Source organism: Cherax quadricarinatus, chromosome 24 (genome assembly GCF_038502225.1).
Source record: "Cherax quadricarinatus isolate ZL_2023a chromosome 24, ASM3850222v1, whole genome shotgun sequence".
In the NCBI taxonomy this organism is placed as follows: Eukaryota; Metazoa; Arthropoda; class Malacostraca; order Decapoda; family Parastacidae; genus Cherax; species Cherax quadricarinatus.
Window position 1 is genome coordinate 34483825 of NC_091315.1, and position 6000 is coordinate 34489824.

The window sequence follows — 6000 nt, forward strand, 5'->3', positions numbered from 1 at the left end:
CATGCCTAACTCTTCTAGGGCAGGGTAGGTGCCTGAGCCAGAGCTTGCAGCTCACAAGACTGTCATTCCCAATAACCCCCTTGGGGCGGGGATAGCAGACCAGAGGGGCCTAGCTTGTGGCTAGGCCTGGGGACAGTTGGTCCCAAAGATGACGTATACTGTGAATTTCATATAACCTGTAGTTACCAGCGGTCGCAATATACACAACGAGAAGCAATTATTACTACAGAAAAAGCGTCCTTCCTCCAAAATTTCCACCAGTCAACTATAGTGATAATATAGCATTTATTGTGGTGGAGACAGAAAAAAAAATAGAAAAGCTAGATACAGCGATTGATAAACAAGGGTTGAGGTCGACCGTTCGTCATTGTAGGAGTTGCCAGCAGTCACCGGTTTCTTCAACACGCAAGTTATACTTTTGTATCAATCAAATCACATATTACTCGGGTAGATAATTTCCAGTAGATCCTTCATGTGTTAGCTCAAATCACCGACCAGTATGTTTTAAATAAGTGACCCACTGATCAGATCAGATCGACTGGTCCGAACCCTTGACTGATTTCAAACGGTTTCGTTGGACAATAAAGCAGACTGTAAACGGATGGGGTTGTAGGTGCCCTTATAAACACAAACATTAAATATAAATCAGGAACGTGCACGGTAAGCTGTCCAATATACAAAAACAGTTAGAAACAGAAATACAAATAGCTAGAGCTTCATTTAAGGAGGTTATTAATAGAATATTCAAGATGTTGCTAGTAGAATTGCAGTAAATCAACCATTCAAATCATTATGAAGCTGTGTGTAGTCTGTGGTCAGTCAAACAAACGGGCTTCCACATGGGTAAATTGTCATTTTTGTGGAAATTGGTGTCACGCCCCTTGTGCAGATATCCAAGAACTAGCTACAAGCAGTGTTAAAACAGGGAAGTGTTTTTGGGTATGCCCAAATGAGATAAATCTGTGGACTAAAATCACAAGGGTATTAAAAGAGGACAACATCAAAGCTGCTTTCATAGAAAACCTGGAAGCTTTCTACAACAAATGGGAACATAAAAAGTCTGGGCTGAATGGTACTGCCCTTGATACTGGCCATGTAGTCAGAAACTGTAAGGCTGGAGATGAAGTCCTGGTAGTCAGTAAATGTGGGGCTGATAGTGCTGTCCTGGGAGACAGTAATGGTGAAGCTGGAGGTGCTGTCCTGGGAGACAGTAATGGTGAAGCTGGAGGTGCTGTCCTGGGAGACAGTAATGGTGAAGCTGGAGATGCTGTCCTGGGAGACAGTAATGGTGAAGCTGGAGATTTTGTCCAGGTAGTCGGGAATTATACGCAGGAAGGAATACATATAAATGACCTCATAGGGGACAGGAGCCATAGTAGGGAAACAAGTGTAGTCAAAGATAAGATAAAACCAATATTGCAAACTAGAAATACCGCAGGAAATAGCAAACAAGAGGACTCCACTAGCAATTGTGAGGATATATTACCAAAAACAACTGGTGGGAGCTCCGTTGTTGGTGCTAGGGAGGATAGAAGTAAGACAGGGAAACATGCACCAACAGGGAATACAGTCACAGAAACCCAAGGCAAACGGAAACCAAGCCTGTGCACATACTATGCATTTGGTATCTGCTGGTATGGGAAATCTGGAAAAACAGATGGGACGTGCAACTATGACCACCCTAGAAAATGCCATGCCCATATGACAACAGGAAAATGCAAACTCCCTTCCTGTAAGCTTTTTCACCCTGAACTGTGTACCTCTTTAGTACAGGAAAGAGTGTGCTATAACTTAAATTGTCAGGCATACCATCTAAAGGGGACAAAAAGATACAAAACATCCAGGCCATGGAAAAACCTGGGTAGCCACAGCCACTCAAGAGGGAGAGGTTTTTTAGTGCCAGGAAGGAAAAAAAACTGGCAGGAAATGGCAGAAATCGTACACCAAATCCAGTCATTCCTGGAGTGGAACCACAGTCGATGGCCTCCACTCCAAACCAACAGATACAGATACTAATGCCGGAAAAAAAATCCCCCCCCCCAGTACCAACAATACCACCAGTCCGATAACATTCTTCTTTGCAAATATACAGGGTCTAAAGCCAGCAACAAACAACAAAATACCTTTCATCCGTGGACTGCTTGCAGAGGCAAAGGCAATGTTCGCGGCTTTCACTGAGACCCACATAAAGGATCACTTGGACAACGAAATATGGATCCCAGGTTACAACCTATACAGATGTGACAGAGTGAACAGGCAAAAGGGGGGGGGGGGGTTGGCCTGTACATTGCAGAGTCACTTGTTTGCACAGAACTGCTTAATGCCTCAAATGATGTAGTGGAAGTTTTAGCAGTAAAGGTCGAGAACCAAAACCTAGTCATTGTGGTAGTCTACAAGCCTCCGGATGCAACATCCCAGCAATTCCAGGAACAGCTGTTAAAAATTGACCACTGTCTGGAAAATCTTCCAGCTCCTGCACCCAACATCTTGCTCCTGGGGGATTTCAACTTAAGGCACCTAAAATGGAGGAATATAGCAAATAATATTGTTGCAGTAATAACACCAGGAGGCAGCTCTGATGAAAACTCACACTCACACGAGCTTTTAAATCTCTGCACAAAATTCAATTTAAACCAGCAAATAATAGAGCCTACTAGACTGGAGAATACACTAGACCTCATCTTCACTAACAATGATGATCTGATAAGAAATGTCACCATATCAAAAACAATATACTCAGATCACAACATAATTGAGGTTCAGACATGTATGCGTGGAGCCCCAGACCGACATAATGAGACTAGTCACGAGGGAGCATTCACCAAATTCAACTTCAATAACAAAAACATAAAGTGGGACCAAGTAAACCAAGTCCTAACCGATATAAGCTGGGAAGATATACTAAGCAACACAGACCCCAACTTATGCCTAGAACAGATTAACTCGGTGGCACTCGATGTATGCACAAGGCTTATTCCTCTAAGAAAAAGGAGGAGTAGATGTAAAATAGAAAGAGACGGGCGCTCCCTTTACAGGCGACGGAAAAGAATAACAGAGCGGCTAAAAGAGGTCAATATATCTGAAATGCGTAGGGAGACACTGGTCAGAGAAATAGCAAGCATCGAACTTAAGCTAAAAGAATCCTTTAGGAGTCAGGAATCGCGGGAAGAACTAAAAGCCATAAATGAAATCGAAAGAAACCCAAAGTATTTCTTCTCCTATGCCAAATCAAAATCGAGAACAACGTCCAGTATTGGGCCCCTACTTAAACAAGATGGGTCCTACACAGATGACAGCAAGGAAATGAGTGAGCTACTCAAGTCCCAATATGACTCAGTTTTTAGCAAGCCGCTAACCAGACTGAGAGTCGAAGATCAAAATGAATTTTTTATGAGAGAGCCACAAAATTTGATTAACATAAGCCTATCCGATGTTATCCTGACGCCAAATGACTTCGAACAGGCGATAAATGACATGCCCATGCACTCTGCCCCAGGGCCAGACTCATGGAACTCCGTGTTCATCAAGAACTGCAAGAAGCCCCTATCACGAGCCTTTTCCATCCTATGGAGAGGAAGCATGGACACGGGGGTCGTCCCACAGTTACTAAAAACAACAGACATAGCCCCACTCCACAAAGGGGGCAGTAAAGCAACAGCAAAGAACTACAGACCAATAGCACTAACATCCCATATCATAAAAATCTTTGAAAGGGTCCTAAGAAGCAAGATCACCACCCATCTAGAAACCCATCAGTTACACAACCCATGGCAACATGGGTTTAGAACAGGTCGCTCCTGTCTGTCTCAACTATTGGATCACTATGACAAGGTCCTAAATACACTAGAAGACAAAAAGAATGCAGATGTAATATATACAGACTTTGCAAAAGCCTTCGACAAGTGTGACCATGGCGTAATAGCGCACAAAATGCGTGCTAAAGGAATAACAGGAAAAGTCGGTCGATGGATCTATAATTTCCTCACTAACAGAACACAGAGAGTAGTCATCAACAGAGTAAAGTCCGAGGCAGCTACGGTGAAAAGCTCTGTTCCACAAGGCACAGTACTCGCTCCCATCTTGTTCATCCTCATATCCGACATAGACAAGGATGTCAGCCACAGCACCGTGTCTTCCTTTGCAGATGACACCCGAATCTGCATGACAGTGTCTTCCATTGCAGACACTGCAAAGCTCCAGGCGGACATCAACCAAATCTTTCAGTGGGCTGCAGAAAACAATATGAAGTTCAACGATGAGAAATTTCAATTACTCAGATATGGTAAACATGAGGAAATTAAATCTTCATCAGAGTACAAAACAAATTCTGGCCACAAAATAGAGCGAAACACCAACGTCAAAGACCTGGGAGTGATCATGTCGGAGGATCTCACCTTCAAGGACCATAACATTGTATCAATCGCATCTGCTAGAAAAATGACAGGATGGATAATGAGAACCTTCAAAACTAGGGAGGCCAAGCCCATGATGACACTCTTCAGGTCACTTGTTCTATCTAGGCTGGAATATTGCTGCACACTAACAGCACCTTTCAAGGCAGGTGAAATTGCCGACCTAGAAAATGTACAGAGAACTTTCACGGCGCGCATAACGGAGATAAAACACCTCAATTACTGGGAGCGCTTGAGGTTCCTAAACCTGTATTCCCTGGAACGCAGGAGGGAGAGATACATGATTATATACACCTGGAAAATCCTAGAGGGACTAGTACCGAACTTGCACACGAAAATCACTCACTACGAAAGCAAAAGACTTGGCAGACGATGCACCATCCCCCCAATGAAAAGCAGGGGTGTCACTAGCACGTTAAGAGACCATACAATAAGTGTCAGGGGCCCGAGACTGTTCAACTGCCTCCCAGCACACATAAGGGGGATTACCAACAGACCCCTGGCAGTCTTCAAGCTGGCACTGGACAAGCACCTAAAGTCAGTTCCTGATCAGCCGGGCTGTGGCTCGTACGTTGGTTTGCGTGCATTATTATTATTATTAAAATCAAGGGGGAAGCGCTAAACCCGGAGGATTATACAGCGCCTGGGGGGGGATGTGGAAGGCATTCAGGCTTAATTCGGGGAACTGGAGCACAGATCCAATTCCCTAAATCAAGAGCCCCTCACCAACATCAAGGAACCTTCCTTGAGGGGTGGTTTGCGTGCAGCCAGCAGCAACAGCCTGGTTGATCAGGCTCTGATCCACCAGGAGGCCTGGTCACAGACCGGGCCGCGGGGGCGTTGACCCCCGGAACTCTCTCCAGGTAAACTCCAGGTACTTGTATCTCCTCCCATGGGAGACTTACGTCTCAGTCACTCCCTAGACAGAGAGCCAAGGCCGGGCCACCACTTAGAAAAGGCCCGGGCCAAGAGTGTACCGGCGAATCTTAAAAAAAAAAAAAAAAAAAAAAAAAAAAAAAATTCTCTCGGGAATTTAGCACAAACTGAAAATACAGAAGAACCTTTTTCTATTGATTATCTTGTCAAGGCAAACCTTGGTAAACTAAGCCCCAGGCACTTAACAGTATGTGGGTTATGGGAGGTAATCAGGTTTGATCCAAGGAAAAGTAGCTCTAATTCCTTGACTCAAGAACTCTTGCACGGCGTGAAGTCGTTCTCCCTCAAAGGAAGAAAAGTTAGAATACTTACACTTTAGAACTGAAGGACAGAGATGCACCCGGCCAGGCTGACGTTGTCTGGTGATGTGAGGCTTCAGGGTGACACACCCTCCATCACACATCTCCACCAACGTAACATCCCTACCCTCCCTTCCCTCACCACCACTGATTCCCATCTCACTCATCCCACACCTACTACTACCACAGTGACACCACCCAAATCTCCCTCCCTTACCCACCACTACCTAACCACCTACCTCCTCCTTCACCAATAATCGCTGTCCACAGATACACTAACCAACTAAATTATTATTTAAACAGGGTTTTTTAGCACAAACCCTTGAAGGTCTCTCCCTTGAAGGGAGAGACCT

General features: G+C 44.6%; 1 protein-coding gene across 1 annotated transcript in view; it reads right to left on the reverse strand.

Moving 5' to 3' along the window:
* LOC128690761 (sulfotransferase 1C4) overlaps window positions 1-5795 on the reverse strand; it is a 30776-nt gene extending 24981 nt beyond the window's left edge. The window contains exon 1 of the mRNA XM_070088326.1: window positions 5661-5795. The gene's annotated coding sequence lies outside the window, so the exon portion shown is untranslated. The remainder of the gene's footprint in view (window positions 1-5660) is intronic.
* Between the last annotated feature and the right edge of the window lie 205 nt (window positions 5796-6000).